We start from the raw sequence: 23,926 nt of genomic DNA, 5'->3' as shown, positions 1-23,926 counted from the left end.
AATAATACACTGGTAATTATGGTGGAGGAAACACATTTTTATAAAATACCTAAATACTTTTAAAAGAAATAAAACAGAAAAGGAAATCAACAAATAAAAAGAAAACAGAAAAACAGCACAGTCAGAGAAAAGGAAAAAAAAAGAGAAAAGGGCCCGTTCCCCCCCCACTGCCCCCCCCCGGCCCAAGCTGGGCCGCGCCCCGACCCCCGGCCCAGCCCACCTCCCCCCCCGCGTCCCCTTCCTGTTCCCCCGACCGGGGTCGGAACAGGGGCGCGCTCCCGCCCGACCACCTCGCCGGCACCGACGCCGGAGGGGATAAGGTCGCCAGCCCCCGCGCCTCCTCGGGCCTCTCTCCCACTCACCCCCGCTCTCCCTCTCGGCCCCCGCGCCTCCCTCTTCCCCCCCGGATCCGCGCCGCTCTCCTCTTCCCCACGCCCGACGCGCTCGCCGCCGTTCCCGTCGTTCACACGGCCACCGTGCCCCAATCGCCACCTCGCTGTGTCGTACGACGTCGCCGCCCTCGACTACACCCCCTCCGCCTCTCCGTCGAAGCTCGGAGCCACTACAACGGCCTCCCCGAGCTCGCCTTCAACCTCGGACGCCGGCGACCCCCTTCTTCCCCGGCGCCGACCTGCTGCTCCTAAGCTCTCACCGGCCTCCGTGTGCCGCGCGGTGAGCCTCTCCCCCCTCCTCCCCTGTCCTTTTCTCTCTCGCGCGCCCCCTAGCTTCTTCCCCATGCGCGCTCGAACGCCGCGCCGCGGAGCTCGACGCCGGCGGGTCTCCGGTGACCTTTTGGTCACGGGCTCAAGCCCGCAGCACTCCCCACCGCACGTAGAAGCTCCCCAGTCCCTCCGCTTGCTCGACAGCCAGCCGTATCCACGTTTCCGTCGGGCACCCGTGCGCGCCGCCGCCTCCGCCGCTCGCCGGCGCCGATTCCGGCCAAGTCCGGCGAAGCCCCGACCACCACTGGATGCGGCGCTGCGAGCTCTTTCGAATGGGCCTAGCCCCGTTCCTCCCCGAGCCCCGTAGCGCGATTCCGGCCAACTCCGGCGAGGGACCGCCGCTGTTTTGGTCGCCGGAGTTGCGCCGGCGCCGGCCGCCGACGTGGCTGGCCTAGGGCCACCCCCAGTGCCCCTGCTAGTGGCCCCCACGGGCCCCAGTTGACTGGGTTGACCCAGTCAAGTGCTGACTGGGCAGGCCCAGTCACTGACATGCGGGCCCCGCCGCAAAAATCAAAAAAAAAGAAAAGAAAAGAAAATGTTTTTATAATTAAACTAATTAATTAATCTAATCACTCACTGACAGGTGGGCCCAGTAGCTAATTAACTAAAAACTAATTAGTTTAAGCCTCTGTTAACCCACTGTCTATGACAGGTGGGTCCCCCGTGTCAGTTTTGACCAGTCAACCCGGACTGTTGACCGCTGACGTCACCCATACGTCATGCTGACGTCATATCCCTTTTTCTATTAATTAAATAATTCCAGAAATTCAAATAAACTTTGAAAATTCATATCTTTTAAACCGTAACTCGGATGAAAATGTTTTCTATATGAAAGTTGCTCAGAACGACGAGACGAATCCGAATACGCAGTCCGTTCATCCACCACACCTCCCTAACCTATCGAACTAGCAACTTTCCCCCTCCTGTCCGTCTGTCCGATAGCGCGAAACATCGGGAATACCTCCCGGATGTTCCCCCCCCTTCACCGGTACCATCTACTGTCGCGTTAGGACACCCCTAGCACCGCTCATTGTCATGTCATGCATCGTCATGCTTATGTTGCATTGTATTTACTGTTTCTTCCCCCTCTTCTCTCCGGTAGACTACGAGACCGACACTGCTGCTGCCCAGTTCGACTACGGAGTCGACGACCCCTCCTACTTGCCCGAGCAACCAGGCAAGCCCCCCCCTTGATCACCAGATATCGCCTACTCTTCTCTATACTGCTTGCATTAGAGTAGTGTAGCATGTTACTACTTTTCGATATCCTATTCTGATGCATAGCCTATCCTTGCTACTATTGTTGTTACCTTTACCTGCAATCCTACATGCTTAGTCTAGGATGCTAGATTTCCATTAGTGGCCCTACATTCTTGTCCGTCTGCTGTGCTATACTATCGGGCCGTGATCACCTGGGCGGTGATCACGGGCATATACTTATATACTATATACATGACACATGTGATGACTAAAGTCGGGTCGGCTCGTAGGAGTACCCGCAAGTGGATCTTTGTGGCGGAGCGACAGGGCAGGTTGAGACCGCCTAGGTGAGAGGTGGGCCTGGCCCTGGTCGGCGTTCGCGGATTCTTAACACGCTTAACGAGGTCTTGGTATTTGATCCGAGTCTGGCCATTTGGTCTATACGCACTAACCATCTACGCGGGAGTAGTTATGGGTATCCCGGTGTCGTGGTATCAGCCGAAGCCTTCTTGACGTCAGCGACTGAGTGGTGCGCGCCGGATTGGACTGGAACGCCACTAGGCTAGGTCTGCTTCCGGCCGCGTACGCAACGTGCAGGTGTGCATAGGGCGATGGGCCCAGACCCCTGCGCGCATAGGGTTAGACCGGCGTGCTGACCTCTCTGTTGTGCTTAGGTGGGGCTGCGACGCGTTGATCTTACGAGGCCGGGCATGACCCAGAAAAGTGTGTCCGGCCAAATGGGATCGAGCGTGTTGGGTTATGTGGTGCACCCCTGCAGGGAAGTTTATCTATTCGAATAGCCGTGTCCCTCGGTAAAAGGACGACCCGGAGTTGTACCTTGAGCTTATGACAACTAGAACTGGATACTGAATAAAATACACCCTTCCAAGTGCCAGATACAACCCGGTGATCGCTCTCTAACAGGGCGACAAGGAGGGGATTGCCGGGTAGGATTATGCTATGCGATGCTACTTGGAGGACTTCAATCTACTCTCTTCTTCATGCTACAAGATGGAGAAGTCCAGAAGCGTAGTCTTCGACAGGACTAGCTATCCCCCCCTTATTCTGGCATTCTGCAGTTCAGTCCACTGATATGCCCCTTTACACATATACCCATGCATATGTAGTATAGCTCCTTGCTTGCGAGTACTTTGGATGAGTACTCACGGTTGCTTTTCTCCCTCTTTTCCCCTTTCTATACCGGATTGTCGCAACCAGATGCTGGAGTTCAGGAGCCAGACGCCACCGTCGACGACGACACCTACGACACTGGAGGTGCCTACTACTACGTGCAGGCCGCTGACGACGACCAGGAGTAGTTAGGAGGTCCCAGGCAGGAGGCCTTGCCTTTTCGATCGTTGCTACTTTTGTGCTAGCCTTCTTAAGGCAAACTTGTTTAACTTATGTCTGTACTCAGATATTGTTGCTTCCGCTGACTCGTCTATGATCGAGCACTTGTATTCGAGCCCTCGAGGCCCCTGGCTTGTATTATGATGCTTGTATGACTTATTTATGTTGTAGAGTTGTGTTGTGATATCTTCCCGTGAGTCCTTGTACTTGATCGTACACCTTTGCGTGCATGATTAGTGTACGGTCAAATCAGGGGCGTCACAAGTTGGTATCAGAGCCGACTGCCTGTAGGAATCCCCCTATCCACACTCCTTGGCCGAAGTCGAGTCTAGACATTACAAAACTTTTACTAACATGGCTGTGTGTCTTACGGGCCCACGTCGCCATTAGGTGGTACTAGGATCTTTTACTCCTCGACCTTTACTCTGGGACTCTGAACTCTCTTCTACTCGGGTTAAACGAATTTACTAACTCTAACACTAGGATCCCGTGACCGCGTTCACCCCAAAGATGGATAAGCCATAGTTGTTTCTTAGAATAGTATTTTGAACAATTCACACACTGTCATTTGACTCCTTTGAAACGTCTTTGCTTTCAGATGGAACCCACGAGGCAGGTCGTTCGCCACACGATGGCCATTGGTGCCTCGGGATCACCTGCGGTGCTAGCTGAGATGATGACCTATCTGGGTTATCGCTGGCACCCTGAGTACACCGTCTACGAGGAGTACCAGGACTTTAACCAGGAGCAGTACCGTGCCATCGTCCACCTCTACTCTCGGGAGTACGACTCCACTACTGTGCTGCACACCGCACATGGTGTTGGTGTGACCATCGATATGGCTGTCCACGATGCAGCCTATGCTGCTCTGACACGTCTTCGTGGAGAGTATCGGGAGTTGGACACCTCCCCTTTCAGGCACATTGCTATCGCCTCTGATGTTGGTGCGGAGGGATACTATACTGCTGCCTACTCCACTGTCACCCGAGAGCCCTTCTACCATCAGCACCTGGTTCTGCATGCTGATGGGCTGGATCGAGCTAACCGAGCTCTTCGCCACGAGATGTACACCACCCGTCAGCACCTTTACCGAGCTCTGACGCTGCTGCACCCCTTTGTCCGGTCTGGACAGGTACCGCATGTTGCGATCTACCCAGCTAGGACCGTGATGCCCCACGGTGTTGGATGGCCAGAGGTGGGAGGCTACTCTCCCGCACTTGGTCCTCTTCTGCCACCTGAGCGTCGGACTCTACACCTGAGTATCCGCGGGCCCCAGTCTGCTGACGTGGAGGGCTATCCGTTGCCTCACTACCAGCTGTCGGGCTATGATTACCTCCACAGTACTTCTTGGGACTGATGTAGACTTGCTTGTATCGTTAGGTGCATTCGCCGCGAGCCTGTGTGCCGCCTATGATGTTTTAGTCCATGTACTGAACTCTATGTACTGAACTCTAAGCATGACCCCTTTTGTAAGCTATGCCGACTACTATGTAGTAGCTATCGTGCTCCTTTCGTTATGCATGTTTCATCATGAATGATTCTTGTCTTTGTAAATATTTCTCAATGCTGAACCACCCCTGTTATATATTAGCAGGATGGTTAGACCAAGTGGTCGTGGTCGTGGTGGCGATGCCCCACCACCACCTGAGTACATGACTGGTATGATCCAACAGCTTGAACTGAACCGCCAGTTCATGGAGAATATGATGGCTCAGTTTCCTCGCCCCAATATGAACCAGCAGCCAGCCCAAGTGACTCTTCAAGATTTCATACGCCTCAACCCAACCATCTACCGCAGCTCAACTCAGCCTCTGGATGCTGATGACTGGCTCCGTGACATCACCTATGAGATGGAGTCTGCTGATGTAGCCCCTGCCAGCTATGTCAACTTTGCTTCCTTCTTTCTGAAGGGACCCGCAGCTCAATGGTGGGACAGCCACAGGCGTACTCTACCAGCTGGAACAATCATCACCTGGCCAGACTTCCAAGCAGCTTTCCGTGCCCGCTTCATTCCTCAGGGAGTCATGGACCGGAAGAAGCGTGAGTTCCGCAACCTCACCCAAGGCAACAAATCTGTCGAAGCTTATCCGCGGGAGTTTCTGGACTTGTCCCGCTATGCTGAAGAAGACATTGCAACTGATGCACGCGGACAGGAGAAGTTCCGTGATGGCCTTCAAGCTGACATCAAGCTCGCACTTCTAGTGCATGACTTTGCTGATTTCGCCACCTTGGTGAACAAGGCCATCAATGTCGAAACTGGTCTGCAGGAATACCAGAGCTCTCACAGGCGCAACCGTGACACGGGCTCATCTTCGGGCCCGCCCTCACAAAAGCGTAAGATATGGATCCCGAACAGCATGTACCGTCCAAATGCATCTGCCCCAAGGCAGACCTATGCTGCCCCTCGTCTGCCTACACCACCGTCCAGGCAGTCAAGACTTCCAGCTCCACCATCCCAAGCTCCTGTTCCCACTCCGAATAATGGCTTGTGCTTCAGGTGTGGTCAACCAGGACATCGTGCTAAAGAATGCAACCAGAACCAGAATCAACTGGCCCTTCCAGCAACTGGCCGTGGTAACAATCAGCCCCGCAACAACAATGCTAAGTCTTATGGTCGTGCTCATGCCAACCACGTTGATCTCAACGAAGCTCAAGACCAGCCTGCTACTGTGATGGGTACACTCCTCGTAAATTCAGTACCAGCATCCGTTTTATTTGATACAGGTGCATCGCATTCATTCATGTTAGAAGATTTTGCATACAAGCACGACGTTAAATGTGAGGAGATGAACACCTCTGTATTGGTCAAAACCCCCGTGGGACAGTGTCAAACCTCCTTGGTTGGCATCGATGTCCCCGTGGAAATCGAAGGGCTGGAATTCTATGCCTCTCCCATTATCCTGAAGACGTCTAACATCGACCTCATTTTGGGTATGGATTGGTTGAAAGCGCATACTGCTTCTATAGTTTGCGCCACTAAGACCGTCCATCTGCTACACCCTTCAGATGAAATAGTTGCTTACCAAGCTCATCTGGTGCAAAATGCCGAGGCAAGGCTCTATGCATTGAATGCATTGAACGCTGCACCACTCGAGGGCATTGAAAACATTCCCGTCGTGCGTGAATTCCTCGACGTCTTCCCTGAAGAACTTCCAGGGATTCCCCCTGCTAGAGCTGTCGAATTCATCATCGACTTGAAACCAGGCACCACTCCTATAGCCAAGCGACCCTACAAAATGCCGCCGCATGAACTCCTTGAGCTTAAGGAGGAAATCGACAAGTCTCTTCGCAAAGGATTCATTCGCCCAAGTTGGTCTCCTTGGGGAGCACCTTCTCTCTTTGTCAAGAAGAAGGATGGGACAAACCGGTTAGTTCAAGACTACCGTCCTATAAACCAAGCTACCATTCAGAATAAATACCCTCTTCCTCGGATCAATGATCTGTATGATCAACTGGCGGGTTCGTCAGTGTTCTCTAAGCTCGACTTGAGGTTGGGCTACCACCAGATCCGTGTTCGCGAAGAGGATATCCCAAAGACCGCCTTCGTGACTCGCTATGGTTCATACGAGTACACCGTCATGTCTTTCGGTTTAACCAATGCTCCAGCCACCTTCTCTCGTCTGATGAACTACATATTCATGGATTACCTCGACAAGTTCGTCGTGGTTTATCTGGATGATATCCTGATATTTTCCAAGAACGAAGAAGAACATGCTGAACATCTTCGTCTTGTGCTAGAAAAGCTACGAGAACATCAACTATATGCCAAGTTCTCCAAATGTGAATTCTGGCTACCGGAAGTAACCTATCTGGGGCATGTCATCTCTAAGGATGGTATTGCCGTCAACCCCGAGCGAGTTCAGGCTATTCTTGATTGGACTCCTCCCAAGAACGTTAAGCAAGTCAGAAGTTTTCTCGGTCTCGCCAGCTATTGCCGTCGATTTGTCGAGAACTTCTCCAAGATCGCCAGGCCTCTGACTAACCTGTTGCATAAGGGCGTCAAGTTCCAATGGACAGACAAATGTCAGGAAAGTTTCCAGGCACTCAAAGACAAGTTGACTTCTGCTCCAGTTCTAGCTCCACCTGATACTAAGAAGGACTTCGTCATTTACTGCGACGCTTCCCGTCAAGGATTAGGCTGTGTCCTAATGCAAGACCGCAGAGTGATTGCTTATGCCTCTCGACAATTGCGCCCTCACGAAGAGAACTACCCAGTTCACGACCTCGAACTTGCTGCCGTCATTCATGCGCTGAAGCAGTGGCGACATTACCTTCTCGGTAATCGTTGCGAGATCTTCACTGACCACCAAAGTCTGAAGTATCTGTTTACTCAGCCAGATCTGAACCTCCGTCAGCAGAGATGGATGGAGCTTTTTGCAGACTTTGACTTGGGTATTTCCTATACGCCAGGCAAGGCTAATGTAATGGCTGATGCCTTGAGCCGCAAATCTTACTGCAACCACCTCCAGGTTCATAAAGTTCAGCCCTCGCTTATTGAAGAATTCAGGAAGCTGAACCTCCATATTGTTCCTCCGGGTGCACTCGCTCCCCCTCCTAAGAAATTTGGCAAGGTGAACCTCCACGTTGTTGCCCAGGGTTCCCTCAATACCCTAGTTGCTAAACCAGATCTCGAGGACAGCATCAAAAGGCTACAAAGGTATGACTCTGAGGCCCACAAGATTAAGCGCTACCTCGCAGAAGGAAAGCCCTCATTCTTCACCATTGCTGAAGATGGCACCCTATACTTCAAGGGCCGCCTAGTGGTGCCATGTGCAGAGAAAAACCTAGATATGACACAGGAAGTTATGAAAGAAGCTCATGATACGCCTCTATGTATCCATCCTGGTAGTACAAAGATGTATCAAGATATCCGTCAGAGATTCTGGTGGTCTAATATGAAGCAAGACATTGCTCGTTATGTTGCTGAGTGTGACGTTTGCCGTCGTATCAAAGCAGAACATCAAAGGCCTGCTGGAACTCTGCAACCTATCTCTATTCCTGAATGGAAATGGGACAATGTTGAGATGGACTTCGTCACTGGATTTCCCAAATCACAGAAAGGTAATGATGCTATTCTTGTCGTCATTGACCGGCTTTCCAAAGTTGCACATTTCCTGGCAGTCAAAGAAACGATCACTGCTAGCCAGTTGGCAACGCTCTATATGTCCAGGATTGTTTCCCTCCACGGTATTCCATTGGTTATCAGTTCAGACCGTGGTAGCTTATTCACTTCAAGATTCTGGGCAAGTTTCCAAGAAGCTATGGGAACTCATCTGTCATTCAGTACTGCGTTTCATCCTCAATCGCAAGGACAAGTTGAACGCGTCAATCAAGTTCTCGAAGACATGCTTCGAGCTTGCGTTATTTCCTTCGGCAAGAAATGGGAGGAATCTCTCCCGTATGCTGAGTTCTCCTATAATAATAGCTATCAAGCTAGTCTGAAGATGGCCCCCTTCGAAGTGTTATATGGACGAAAGTGCCGAACCCCTCTGAACTGGTCAGAAACTGGGGAACGTCCACTCTTTGGTCCGGATATTATCCAAGATGCCGAAGAACAAGTCCGCATTATTCGCGAGAATCTCAAGACTGCTCAGTCACGTCAGAAGTGTCAGTATGACCGTCATCATAAAGACATGGTCTATCAACCTGGCGAAAAGGCTTATCTTCGAGTCACACCTATGAAGGGTGCTCACCGCTTCGGGATCAAGGGCAAACTAGCTCCTCGCTATATTGGCCCATTCACTATTCTCGAAAGGCGTGGAAAAGTGGCATACCAACTGGAACTACCGCCGAACCTTTCTTAGGTTCACGATGTGTTCCATGTGTCACAGCTCCGCCGTTGCTTCAAGGATCCAATCCGAGCTGTGGATCATGAAGTGCTCGAATTGCAGCAAGACCTCTCCTATAAGGAGCATCCGGTCCGCATTCTCGACCAAGCTGAACGCCGCACACGTCAGAAGGCGATCAAGTTTCTCAAAGTCCAGTGGTCGCACCATTCTGAAGATGAGGCCACTTGGGAACGAGAGGATCGTCTGCGCGAAGAATACCCCACACTGTTTCCTTCTACCTCCTAAATCTCGGGACGAGATTTCTTGTAGTGGAGGAGATTTGTAACACCCTAAGAATCATGCTACAGTAACCCCCTGTGATTAAGCTAATCATGTTGCTAAACAGGGCTTGATCACATTTGGATCACCTTCCTTTTCAAACTCCTAGTCCAAACTTCAAATATAATTAAAGTGGAAAATAAAAGTTTTCAAAAATTCAAACAAAAATGTTCAGTGGGTGCTAAATAATACACTGGTAATTATGGTGGAGGAAACACATTTTTATAAAATACCTAAATACTTTTAAAAGAAATAAAACAGAAAAGGAAATCAACAAATAAAAAGAAAACAGAAAAACAGCACAGTCAGAGAAAAGGAAAAAAAGAGAAAAGGGCCCGTTCCCCCCCCCCCACTGCCCCCCGGCCCAAGCTGGGCCGCGCCCCGACCCCCGGCCCAGCCCACCTCCCCCCCCGCGTCCCCTTCCTGTTCCCCCGACCGGGGTCGGAACAGGGGCGCGCTCCCGCCCGACCACCTCGCCGGCACCGACGCCGGAGGGGATAAGGTCGCCAGCCCCCGCGCCTCCTCGGGCCTCTCTCCCACTCACCCCCGCTCTCCCTCTCGGCCCCCGCGCCTCCCTCTTCCCCCCCGGATCCGCGTCGCTCTCCTCTTCCCCACGCCCGACGCGCTCGCCGCCGTTCCCGTCGTTCACACGGCCACCGTGCCCCAATCGCCACCTCGCCGTGTCGTACGACGTCGCCGCCCTCGACTACACCCCCTCCGCCTCTCCGTCGAAGCTCAGAGCCACTACAACGGCCTCCCCGAGCTCGCCTTCAACCTCGGACGCCGGCGACCCCCTTCTTCCCCGGCGCCGACCTGCTGCTCCTAAGCTCTCACCGGCCTCCGTGTGCCGCGCGGTGAGCCTCTCCCCCCTCCTCCCCTGTCCTTTTCTCTCTCGCGCGCCCCCTAGCTTCTTCCCCACGCGCGCCCGAACGCCGCGCCGCGGAGCTCGCCGCCGGCGGGTCTCCGGTGACCTTTTGGTCACGGGCTCAAGCCCGCAGCACTCCCCACCGCACGTAGAAGCTCCCCAGTCCCTCCGCTTGCTCGACAGCCAGCCGTATCCACGTTTCCGTCGAGCACCCGTGCGCGCCGCCGCCTCCGCCGCTCGCCGGCGCCGATTCCGGCCAAGTCCGGCGAAGCCCTGGCCACCACTGGATGCGACGCTGCGAGCTCTTTCGAATGGGCCTAGCCCCGTTCCTCCCCGAGCCCCGTAGCGCGATTCCGGCCAACTCCGGCGAGGGACCGCCGCTGTTTTGGTCGCCGGAGTTGCGCCGGCGCCGGCCGCCGACGTGGCTGGCCTGGGGCCACCCCCAGTGCCCCTGCCAGTGGCCCCCACGGGCCCCAGTTGACTGGGTTGACCCAGTCAACTGCTGACTGGGCAGGCCCAGTCACTGACATGCGGGCCCCGCCGCAAAAATTAAAAAAAGAAAAGAAAATGTTTTTATAATTAAACTAATTAATTAATCTAATCACTCACTGACAGGTGGGCCCAGTAGCTAATTAACTAAAAACTAATTAGTTTAAGCCTCTGTTAACCCACTGTCTATGACAGGTGGGTCCCCCGTGTCAGTTTTGACCAGTCAACCCGGACTGTTGACCGCTGACGTCGCCCATACGTCATGCTGACGTCATATCCCTTTTTCTGTTAATTAAATAATTCCAGAAATTCAAATAAACTTTGAAAATTCATATCTTTTAAACCGTAACTCGGATGAAAATGTTTTCTATATGAAAGTTGCTCAGAACGACGAGACGAATCCGAATACGCAGTCCGTTCATCCACCACACCTCCCTAACCTATCGAACTAGCAACTTTCCCCCTCCTGTCCGTCTGTCCGATAGCGCGAAACATCGGGAATACCTCCCGGATGTCCCCCCCCCCTTCACCGGTACCACCTACTGTCGCGTTAGGACACCCCTAGCACCGCTCATTGTCATGTCACGCATCGTCATGCTTATGTTGCATTGTATTTACTGTTTCTTCCCCCTCTTCTCTCCGGTAGACTACGAGACCGACACTGCTGCTGCCCAGTTCGACTACGGAGTCGACGACCCCTCCTACTTGCCCGAGCAACCAGGCAAGCCCCCCCCTTGATCACCAGATATCGCCTACTCTTCTCTATACTGCTTGCATTAGAGTAGTGTAGCATGTTACTACTTTTTGATATCCTATTCTGATGCATAGCCTATCCTTGCTACTATTGTTGTTACCTTTACCTGCAATCCTACATGCTTAGTCTAGGATGCTAGATTTCCATCAGTGGCCCTACATTCTTGTCCGTCTGCTGTGCTATACTATCGGGCCGTGATCACCTGGGCAGTGATCACGGGCACATACTTATATACTATATACATGACACATGTGATGACTAAAGTCGGGTCGGCTCGTAGGAGTACCCGCAAGTGGATCTTTGTGGCGGAGCGACAGGGCAGGTTGAGACCGCCTAGGTGAGAGGTGGGCCTGGCCCTGGTCGGCGTTCGCGGATTCTTAACACGCTTAACGAGGTCTTGGTATTTGATCTGAGTCTGGCCATTTGGTCTATACGCACTAACCATCTACGCGGGAGTAGTTATGGGTATCCCGGCGTCGTGGTATCAGCCGAAGCCTTCTTGACGTCAGCGACTGAGTGGTGCGCGCCGGATTGGACTGGAACGCCACTAGGCTAGGTCTGCTTCCAGCCGCGTACGCAACGTGTAGGTGTGCATAGGGCGATGGGCCCAGACCCCTGCGCGCATAGGGTTAGACCGGCGTGCTGACCTCTCTGTTGTGCTTAGGTGAGGCTGCGACGCGTTGATCTTACGAGGCCGGGCATGACCCAGAAAAGTGTGTCCGGCCAAATGGGATCGAGCGTGTTGGGTTATGTGGTGCACCCCTGCAGGGAAGTTTATCTATTCGAATAGCCGTGTCCCTCGGTAAAAGGACGACCCGGAGTTGTACCTTGAGCTTATGACAACTAGAACTGGATACTGAATAAAATACACCCTTCCAAGTGCCAGATACAACCCGGTGATCGCTCTCTAACAGGGCGACGAGGAGGGGATTGCCGGGTAGGATTATGCTATGCGATGCTACTTGGAGGACTTCAATCTACTCTCTTCTTCATGCTGCAAGATGGAGAAGTCCAGAAGCGTAGTCTTCGACAGGACTAGCTATCCCCCCCTTATTCTGGCATTCTGCAGTTCAGTCCACTGATATGCCCCTTTACACATATACCCATGCATATGTAGTATAGCTCCTTGCTTGCGAGTACTTTGGATGAGTACTCACGGTTGCTTTTCTCCCTCTTTTCCCCTTTCTATACCGGATTGTCGCAACCAGATGCTGGAGTTCAGGAGCCAGACGCCACCGTCGACGACGACACCTACGACACTGGAGGTGCCTACTACTACGTGCAGGCCGCTGACGACGACCAGGAGTAGTTAGGAGGTCCCAGGCAGGAGGCCTTGCCTTTTCGATCGTTGCTACTTTTGTGCCAGCCTTCTTAAGGCAAACTTGTTTAACTTATGTCTGTACTCAGATATTGTTGCTTCCGCTGACTCGTCTATGATCGAGCACTTGTATTCGAGCCCTCGAGGCACCTGGCTTGTATTATGATGCTTGTATGACTTATTTATGTTGTAGAGTTGTGTTGTGATATCTTCCCGTGAGTCCCTGACCTTGATCGTACACCTTTGCGTGCATGATTAGTGTACGGTCAAATCGGGGGCGTCACACTTGCCTTCTTCGAAACCAGGCCTGTCTTCGGGTCCAACGTCCCCCCATGCGCATAGAACCAAGTTCTGCACCTGGGGGGCCAGCTCCTAGTAACCGGAGTGACCCATGCATCCTCCATCTCTTGCTCAGACTTATCCCACTTAGGCATTGCCACCGCGTAGCCACCTGGACCCAGCCTATGGAACTGCGTCTTTTTTGCGGCATTGGCCTTGTTTTTTCTCGACCGTTCCTTAGATAATTCTGATTCCTTGAATTTCACGAAAGCGGGCCAGTGTTCTCTTTGCTTCTCCAGTGTTCCCTTGAATTCTGGAGTCTTCCTTTCTGCAGCGAGGTAGTTGGCCCATACAGTTTTCTTGTGGGTGTTGAATGCAATTGCCATCTTCTTAAGAGTAGCGTCCTTGACTTTCTGCACATTTGCATCAGTGAAATAATCTGGTAGGGTGAAATGTTCCATCAGAGATTCCCAAAGCTTTTGTTTTGCTCTGTCGTCGACCCAAGTAACATCTGGGCGTTTAGTTTTTGGCTCTTTCCATTCTTGAATGGAGATCGGGAGTTGGTCCTTCGCAAGAACTCCGCACTGACGAACGAACTTGCTCGCAATGTTCTTAGGCGTGAGGGGTTCGCCACTAGCTTTCATGGAATCGATGTTGTACTTTACACCCTCCTTCAACTTTTTGCTCGGGCCGCGCTTTGTCCTGCTGTCTGTAGAAGCAGATTTGCTCGATCCGGAGGGCTGAAAGAAAAAAGATCGATTCGTTAATATATCTTCAAATAAAAAAACATGTGATGATGACTAGATGCCTGCTTATATAAATATACCTCGCCGGCAGTCTTTGCTATTTCAAGATCAACATTGTATTCGTCATCATAATCATTGTCTATGTCATCATAATCATAATCATAGTTCATGACTTCATCAGCTCGGTCGTCGAGATCGAATATCTTATCATCACCCTCTCCGGTATTGTTCAGATATTGGGAGCCGTCATTTGCTTCATTCAGATCATCTGGCCTGCTAGGGCTGCGTATGATCTCGAACAGGGCCTCTTCTCCCTCTCTGCCGGTATTGTCCGCCATAGCTTTTATTTAACTAATAAAAAAGAAATATAAAACAATTTAGTATTCAAATTACAATGCATGGATGCAATCAATAAGGAAAAACTGAATCATATAGTACATAATATGCATCGTCTCGAATAATATATAATCTCGAATACATCGTCTCGAATAATATATAATCTCGAATACATCGTCTCGAATAATATATAATCTCGAATACATCGTCTCAAATAATATATAATCTTGAATACATCACTGGCTAGGTAGCTAATAAAGATCGAATACTATAGAAGAATCTAGGCCACTCGCGGTTCCTGGGGCGCGGGCGGTGGACACCCAAAGACAAGGAACCATCACAGGATCATATCTCCGGTCATCTGCCCAAAGAACCTGCCAGGTATTGGAGAACCTGACGTCCATAGCAGCCATGTAGCGATGGACGTGCTCGCCCTCCTCCCTGACACGACGACGCACCACCTCCGGCGGGGCCGGCTCCCTCTGCACCGAATGTGGCCCACGCGAACGCCACCAAAGGAGATCAGGGTCGACGACGAGACCCGAGGCCGGGTTCCTCACCAAGCGTCGCGCCCCTCCAGGTAGCACCTCCCAGTGCCAGCTCGGCGGAGCCCAATCCCGGACATGGGTCCTCTGAAGCAGGACGTAGTTGCGAACGGGTCGACGGCGAGGATGCGGGCCGGGAATCGTCGACAACAAATACTATATGCCGCAAAAGTAAAGTAACATTTTTTAAATGATTGGATTGTGATTTCTTATATGCAAATTCTAAATTTTATAACTAAAAATATAATAAACTAGAAAAACATCGACCATATCTAAAACTAACATTTCTATAACTAAAATTGTATAACTAATTTTTCTTTAACATTTCCACATAACAAACATTTCTACATAACTAACATTTCTATAACATTAATACAGAAAAAACTGCAAAACTAAAAACTAATAACAAATAACAGAAAAACTAAAAACGGAAAAACTAAAAACTAAAAACAGAACAAAAATTGTGTATGTGTGTGTATGTGTTGTGTGTGCAGGCGACGGCGACGGCGCCGGCGGCGCGCGCGGCGGCTTCGATTGGAGGGAGAGGAGAGGGGGGACAGAGGCTCACAGCGCGGGCGAGGTCGAGGCGACGGCGACGGCGACGCGGGCCGGTGCGGGGACGGGGACGCGGGCCGGTGCGGGGATGGGGACGGGCCGGCGACGCGGACGGCGCGACGAGGACGGGGGCGGCGCGGAGTCGACGTGGGCGGCGCGGGACGGGGCGGCGGCGATGAAGCAGAGAGAAGTGGGAGGAAACTGACGAAATTTTCGTAAGTGTTTCTTATATAGGATGGTCCTTTAGTACCGGTTGGAGCCACCAACCGGTACTAAAGGTCGATTTTGGCCAGGCCAAGCGGCGGGAAGCGCCCACCTTTAGTACCGGGTGGTGGCACCAACCGGTACTAAAGGCCCACCCTTTAGTACCGGTTGGTGCCACCACCCGGTACTAAATGCCACCACCCGGTACTAAAGGGTGTGCGCTGCCACGCGAGGGGCGCAGAAGTTTAGTCCCACCTCGCTAGTTGAGGAGCGCCAGGACCAGTTTATAAGCCCCGACGCGGGCACTGCATTGAGCTCCTCTCAATAGCAGGCCTTCTGAGCCTACCTCTCCTACTCTGCCTGTGGGCCTACTGGGCTTGCGGGCCTGCATCCTGGCCCAACTACAAGTTGGGTTTCTAGTCGTATGCAGGCCGCTCTGGCCCAGTAGGTGGGCTTTTTTATTTTCTTATTTTTTTTGCTTTATTTATTTTTGGTTTATTTATTTTTTGAGTTGTTTTTTGCTGTATTTAGAGTTTCTTTGGGAATATTTTTGCTTTAGGTACAAAAAATTACAAACTTTCTGTTAGTGCCGGTAGTTTACAAATTTGAATAGATTACATTTTGAATTATTTGAAATTTGTGTGAATCACTAGTTTGTGAATAACTTAACTTCGAAAATAGATTTTCAGTGATTCTTTTTTCTTATGTTTAATATTAGTTTGTTTTATCATTATATTCAATTTGGTAATGCTTAGGTTATTTAAAAAATGAAATCCCTTTGTAACGAATGAGTTTTCATCCGAAACCCTGATACTTCGAAAGAGATTGTCCATTTTATACACGAAGTGCATCCAGTTTTTGCGGTAACCCTCTCTACTTTTTTGCACATGCTATGTGGGTGAAATTATGATACCATGCCAACTTTCAACCTTTTCTGAGTTTATTTGAAATGCTTTTCAATTTCAGGGTCATTTAGCTGAAAAAAATCAGTAAATGCATGAAAGAATTTGTTTGCACATAAAATTTCTTCGCGTTTCAAATGCCAAAACACATAACTACCCTAACTATTATAGAGATTCCCTCCTGGGTGTGAAGCACAGAAGAAAGTGATGATAGTGAAGCCGATCACATCCCAGATCTTTGGGTGTGAAACTTTTTCTTCGCGTATGTCCCTTTGCGCCGTAGCCATGGAAAATCTTCATCATTTAACTGGATGCTCGGGTCAATATTCACTGTGAATGGAGCAATTTCATCAAACTTTTCATAATCTTCTGACATGTCTGTCTTGTCATCCACTCCCACGATGTTTCTCTTCCCAGAAAGAACTATGTGGTGCTTTGGCTCATCGTATGATGCATTCGCTTCCTTATCTTTTCTTTTTCTCGGCTTGGTAGACTTATCCTTCACATAGAAAACCTGTGCCACATCATTAGCTAGGACGAATGGTTCGTTTGCATACGCAAGATTGTTGAGATCCACTGTTGTCATTCCATACTGCGGGTCTTCCGTTACCCCATATCATGTCATATTGACCCATTTGCACCGAAACAAAGGGACCTTCAAATCACGTCCATAGTCAAGTTCCCATATCTCCTCTATGTAACCATAATATGTTTCCTTTCCCGTCTTGGTTGTTGCATCAAAGCGGACACCACTGTTTTGGTTGGTGCTCTTCTTATCTTGGGCGATCGTGTAAAATGTATTACCATTTATCTCGTACCCTTTGAAAGTCATTATATTCGAAGATGGTAACTGGGACAGCGAGTATAGGTCATCTTCAATAGAGGCGTCATGCATGGTACGTGTCTGCAACCAGTCGGCGAAACTCCTGGTTTGTTCACGTGTAATCCAGTCGTCAGACCGCTCCGGGTGTTTGGAGCGTAGAAAATTCTTGTGTTCGTCCATATACGGAGCCACCAAGGCGGAATTCTGTATAACTGTGTAGTGTGCTTCAGTGAGAGAATGTCCGTCCATACATATTTTTTGATTCCCTCCTAGTGTGCCTTTTCCATCCAGTCTGCCCTTATGCCGCGATTCAGGAACACCAATCGGCTTAAGGTCAGGAATAAAGTCAATACAAAACTCAATGACCTCCTCATTTTCATGGCCCTTGGAGATGCTTCCTTCTGGCCTAGCACGGTTATGAACATATTTCTTTAAGACTCCCATGAACCTCTCAAAGGGGAACATATTGTGTAGAAATACAGGACCCAAAACGCTAATCTCTTCGCATAGGTGAACTAGGACGTGCGTCATGATTTTGAAGAAGGATGGTGGGAACACCAACTCGAAACTGACAAGACATTGCACCAAATCATTCTCTAACCTTGGTATGATTTCTGGATCGATTACCTTCTGAGAGATTGCATTGAGGAATGCACATAGCTTCACAATGGCTAATCGAACGTTATCCGGTAGAAGCCCCCTCAATGCAACCGGAAGCAGTTGCGTCATAATCACGTGGCAGTCATGAGACTTTAGGTTCTGGAACTTTTTCTCTGCCATGTTAATTATTCCCTTTATATTCGACGAGAAGCCAGACGGTACCTTAATACTGAGCAGGCATTCAAAGAAGATTTCCTTCTCTTCTTTGGTAAGAGCATAGCTGGCATGACCCTGATGTATGCCGTCTTTTCCATGCATACGTTGCTGGTCCTCCCGTGCCTCAGGTGTATCTTTTGTCTTCCCATACACGCCCAAGAAGCCAAGCAGGGTCACGCAAAGATTCTTCGTCACGTGCATCACGTCGATTGCAGAGCGGACCTCTAGATCTTTCCAATAGGGCAGGTCCCAAAATATAGATTTCTTCTTCCACATGGGTGCGCGTCCGTCAGCGTCATTCGGAACAGGTTGTCCGCCAGGACCCTTTCCAAAGACTACCTTCAAATCCTTGACCATATCATGTACATCAGCACCAGTACGATGGCGAGGCTTCGTCCGGTGATCCGCCTCACCTTTGAAATGCTTGCCTTTCTTTCTTACGGGATGCCTGCTCGGAAGAAATCGATGATGTCCCAGGTACACATTCTTCCTACAATTTTCCAAATATATACTGTCGGTATCATCCAAACAGTGCGTGCATGCGCGGTATCCCTTGTTTGTCTGTCCTAAAAGGTTACTGAGAGCAGGCCAATCATTGATGGTCACGAACAGCAAGGCCTTTAGGTCAAATTCTTCCCCCCATGTGCTCATCCCACGCACGTACACCTGTTCCATTCCACAGCTGTAAGAGTTCTTCAACTAATGGCCTTAGGTACACATCAATGTCGTTGCCGGGTTGCTTAGGGCCTTGGATGAGCACTGGCATCATAATGAACTTCCGCTTCATGCACAACCAAGGAGGAAGGTTATACAAACATAGAGTCACAGGCCAGGTGCTATGGTTGCTGCTCTGCTCCCCAAAAGGATTAATGCCATCTGCGCTTAGACCAAACCATACATTCCTTGCTTCATCTGCAAACTCCTTCCCGTACTTTCTCTCAATTTTTCTCCACTGCGACCCGTCAGCGGGTACTCTCAACTTTCCGTCTTTCTTACGGTCTTCTCTGTGCCATCGCATCGCCTTGGCATGCTCTTTGTTTTGGAACAAACGTTTCAACCGTGGTATTATAGGAGCATACCACATCACCTTGGCAGGAATCTTCTTCCTGGGGCGCTCGCCCTCGACATCACCAGGGTCATCGCGCCTGATCTTATAGCGCAATGCACCGCATACCGGGCAAGCGTTCAAATCCTCGTACTCACCGCGGTAGAGGATGCAGTCATTAGGGCATGCATGTATCTTCTGCACCTCTAACCCTAGAGGGCAGACAACCTTCTTTGCTTCGTACGTACTCTCGGGCAATTCGTTGTCCTTTGGAAGCATATTCTTTATCATTACCAGCAACTTTCCAAATCCCTTGTCAGATACACCATTCTCTGCCTTCCATTGCAGCAATTCCAGTGTGGTGCCCAACTTTTTCTTGTCAGCTTCGCAATTCGGGTACAACAATTTCTTGTGATCCTCTAACATGCGCTGCAACTTCTTCTTCTTCAAATCACTTGCGCAGTTTCTCTTTGCATCGGCAATGGCCCGACCTAGATCATCAGCGGGCTCATCTGATGCCTCTTCTTCAGCTTCTTCCCGCATTGCCGGCTCAGCTTCTTCCCCCATTGTTGTATCATCGTATTCAGGGAAACCATGGCCAGGATAGTTGTCGTCGTCCTCTTTTTCTTCATTGTCTTCCATCATAACCCCTCTTTCTCCGTGCTTGGTACAAACATTATAGTGGGGCATGAAACCGGACTTAAACAGGTGGACGTGAATGGTTCTTGACGTAAAGTAATTATGATCATTCTTACAGACTAAACATGGACAAGGCATAAAACCATCCGCCCGCTTGTTTGCCTCAGCCGCAAGCAGAAAAGTTTGCACGCCATTAATGAACTCGGGAGAGCATCGGTCATCGTACATCCATTGTAGGCTCATCTTCATTACACAACACCGAATAGACCAAATTAATACAAGTTCATACAAGACTTAAATGCAACAAACAAATAACTCTCTAACTAAAGAATTTAAATGCAACAACAAATGCGATCAATATCGCAACTAAGGTAACAATTGATCCAACAGCATAATGATATCAAGCCTCACTATCAATGGCATATTTTTTAATCTTTCTAATCTTCAAGCGCATTTTCTCCATCTTGATCTTGTGATCATCGATGACATCGGCAACATGCAACTCCAATTCCATCTTCTCCCCCTCAATTCTTTTCAATTTTTCTTTCAAATACTCGTTTTCTCTTTCAACTAAATTTAACCTCTCGACAATAGGGTCAGTTGGAATTTCCGGTTCACAAACCTCCTAGACAAAAATATCTATGTCAACTTGATGGGCATAATTTGTCATAAATACGAAATGCAACAACTAGTTTTAAAAGAGAATATACCACATCCGAATCATAACAAGGACGAGGGCCGATGGGGATGGATATCAAAACCATGGCACTATGTATAACAAACAACGTACGGGTAAGATAATTATACGAGTAACTATATATCCAAATCACACAAACATCAATTTGGTAATGTAAAACATTCATGAACAAGAGGCTCACCACAAGGTGGTGCCGGCGACGGAACGGTGCGGGCGATCGACTGTGGTTACGACGGAGATTTAGAAGGCACTAAGTAACCACACCTACATATGCAAACTAAGTGTTAGTTTTGACCACAAATTGCATATAAATCAAATACTAGCACATATATTTTCTACCAAATTACTAAACTCATAAATTAATCACTATACAAAGCATTGCAAGAGCTAATCTAGCAATGAGAGATGAAAGGACAAAGTTGCTAACCTTTGTGATCATTTGAATGGATGGGGGCCTTCAAATCTTGACAAATTTTGGGCAAAATGTGTGATGAGCTCGAGAGGAAGAGGGGAAGAACAGAGAGGAGAGGGGAATGGGGAAGAACAGAGCGAGCTCGGGTGGACGAAGGGCTTATGTAGGACGACCTTTAGCACCGGTTCGTGCCATGAACCGGTACTAAAGGTGCTAGAGGGGCCCCAGACTGACAACATCCTGCCACCACTCACTTTAGTACCGGTACGTGGCACGAACCGGTGCTAAAGGTCGGCCATGAACCGGTACTAATGAAAGCGGCTGGCTAGCCGTTGGAACCGGCACTAATGCACACATTAGTGCCGGCTCAAAAGCAAACCGGCACTAATGTGCTTGACATTTGACCCTTTTTCTACTAGTGCTACCTACATCTATTCACTCTAGCAGAGAGGAAAGATGCAAAAAATAAGAACAGAATAACTCACCAACCAAAAGTGTGAAGGATGCAGACAATGGCAATGATGATCTGCAGAGTATTTAACAAAAAACTACCACAATTCGTGAAACTGTGCCTACAAACTTCACTTTACAAATTTGTGCCGAAAACTACAATTTTCTCACTAATCCTTGACTAAAAACTTCCAAGTCTGAAAAGAGCCCGATTCGACTTGTTTAACAGAGTTGGCCCACACGTCAGTGTCTATCTTCTTGCTCCTCCTATATCTCCTTAAAAAAGGCAATCCAGTCCTCGTAAGTTTCGCCAAAAAGCAATCGGATCCCTGTTAATTTTGAAAAAAAAGCAATCGAGTCCCTTTACGCCGACCGTGTTTGGCGGCGGCCATAGCACGCATCCGAGCTCGTTCATGGCGCTCTCCGTGGTGGACATGGTTGCCCTCGTCGAGCAGCGCCTCGAGGCCCGCGCTCTAGCGCCAGCCGCTGCTGGTGTCCGCTCCTCCGCTGGCCGCGCTTTGCTCCTTTGCTGCTGGTGCTCTCAGGCAGACGACGACTGTTGCCTCCGCTGCTGCTCCTTGGGCGGGCGGAGCTAGCTAGCTTCCACGCACCACGGACGGACACAGCCAGAGCTAGCTAGCTCCCGTGCGTACCGCGGCTAGCCGGAGCTAGTTAGCTCACGGACGCAGCCCGAGCTAAGCCACCGTCGATGCATGCCGCCACTCGCTGTCACTGCTACTTGCGGCCGCCGCTGCTGCATGCCCGCTTATGCTATTTGAAAAACTATCAGGGACTCGATTGCTTTTTTAGCCCGCTTATGTGTGGGCCCAACTACTCACAAACGCGTTTAAATGAGTCGAATCGGGTTCTTTTCAGACTTGATAGTTTTTAGTTAAGGATTAGTGAGAAAATGGTAGTTTTCGGCATAAATTTGTAAAGTGATAGTTTGTAGGCACGGTTTCACGAATTGTGGTAGTTTTCTTTAAATACTCTGAACTGCAAGGAAATCCCACGTGAGACCTTGACCAATCCGGCGAGCTGGGCCACCAGCCTTCGACCATGCACGCACGGGGAAGGCAACAAAAAATGCCAGAATCAGTTCACCTGCTTCACCAAAAGAAGAAACAAACAAATAAAAATTAACACAAACTTGCAGCAGTAGAGGTGGTAGGCTGGCTCATGACCTTGGAGGTGTAGAAGCGAACTGGGCTTGTTGTTTCGGGTCTTGACACGAGCTGGAAGGTGAGCTCGTCCGGCTCCATGACGACAGAGGACCTGCAAGCCAAGACGATGGGAACAACGGTCAGTGAGAGAGACTATGGATGGGAAGGGAGGGGGGATCTCACCATGGTCGAGATCTCGCGAGGAGGCTGCAGCCACGTCCGCATCAGCTCATCGCTGCCGCTCTTGATGGCTCCGTCACTCCTCATGCCCACGAGGGGCCGCAACCTGAACCTCGATGGAGTGGAGCTAGAGCCGGCAGAGCTCCGACTCGATCTACCGGTCCTCCTCGCCAACCTGCAAAGGAAGAGCGCCAGCCGGACCAGTAGAGCGGTCGATGGCGGCCCTGTCGAGGTGGCCGATCTCTGCCCATGGTTCGTCGGGACCGTCGCGGGGAGGATCTCTCCGGAGAGGACGTTGCCGTAGTTGGCTGCCGAGGGGTCTTTCTCGGTGACGGCGCTCGAGAGATTGAGATGCAAGGGCCAAGCAGCTGCGGGACGGGGAAGCAGCGGCGCCACCGGCAGAGACGAGGGGGCTGATGGGGAGGAGAAGAGGCGGGACTGGGAGGATGGGCGGCGACGGCGGCGGCGGCGAGAGAGAGAGAGAGAGAGAGAGAGATGTGCGGGAGAGGGAATGGCTGGGGTTGCAGCCAGAAAGAAGCAGACGAAGAGGGCGAATGAGAGCACGAAAGGGCAAGCCACCGGCCTCCCCCACCCCATCGGCGCACGAGCCAACCGCCGCACGCCACGCACGACCCTGGAAGCGAAAAGACCAAAATACCCTCGGCAGGGGCAGGATATAACGTGCGGTGGCACGGGATATTTTACCGCCGGTGCACGCGATGAGACGAACGCGCCGGAGCCACAGCCACGGTCGCTGACATGTGCGGCCCACCCACGACGGGATCCACACGTCAGCGAGGCCCGATCGAATAAACGGAGTAAACAGGCAGCGCGTGGAGGCATTAGAAGCAGTTACTATTCATTCCAGCAGTGATCATCTCAGATCCAACGGCCCAGCTTCCTCCAGATCTTGATCCAACGCCCAGAATCGCATCAAGCAAACCGATCCGACGGCCGAGAGTCGCTGATCTCTAAGGAGCAATGTAGGAACTTTCATCCCTTATTTCTGGATGCCTCCATGTCATTGATATGCATGCATGATACATAGCAAACATGATCAAATTGACCGGTTAACGTCTTCGTTCGGTTATTTTCGAACCCACAATATATATTTTGCGGTGAACTTCTGTTGGGTCTCATTTTATAGCTTAATTAATTTCCATGCCCAATTGCCCATGACATTAATTGTTTCACGGTTAGACTTTTCAGTTTTAGTATTGCCGTGGTTTCCATTTTGTTGTGTTTGTCTCTCTCGGACCTTTGTGTTAGCATCTCCTTTTTGTTTGTCAGTGACCAAAAAAGCTACACAAATATGTAGCAGTGCCATTG

At 50.2% G+C, this 23,926-nt stretch overlaps 1 long non-coding RNA gene across 2 annotated transcripts; it reads right to left on the bottom strand.

Moving 5' to 3' along the window:
• Window positions 1–19,939: 19,939 nt before the first annotated feature.
• On the bottom strand, window positions 19,940–23,159 carry LOC120963166 (uncharacterized). 2 transcript variants are annotated; one of them, XR_005755237.3, is made up of 5 exons: window positions 22,601–23,159; window positions 21,290–22,529; window positions 20,574–20,656; window positions 20,406–20,463; window positions 19,940–20,320 (listed from the first exon to the last, which is right to left on the bottom strand). It is a non-coding gene; the product is annotated as an uncharacterized lncRNA (long non-coding RNA). The 2 variants fall into 2 exon arrangements; XR_012182716.1 differs by having other exon boundaries at window positions 20,820–22,529; window positions 22,601–23,152.
• Between the last annotated feature and the right edge of the window lie 767 nt (window positions 23,160–23,926).

The sequence above is a fragment of the Aegilops tauschii genome, chromosome 4, assembly GCF_002575655.3.
Source record: "Aegilops tauschii subsp. strangulata cultivar AL8/78 chromosome 4, Aet v6.0, whole genome shotgun sequence".
Classification (NCBI taxonomy): domain Eukaryota; kingdom Viridiplantae; phylum Streptophyta; class Magnoliopsida; order Poales; family Poaceae; genus Aegilops; species Aegilops tauschii.
Note: the sequence above shows the minus strand (reverse complement) of the source record. Positions and strands in the feature narration are given on the sequence as shown.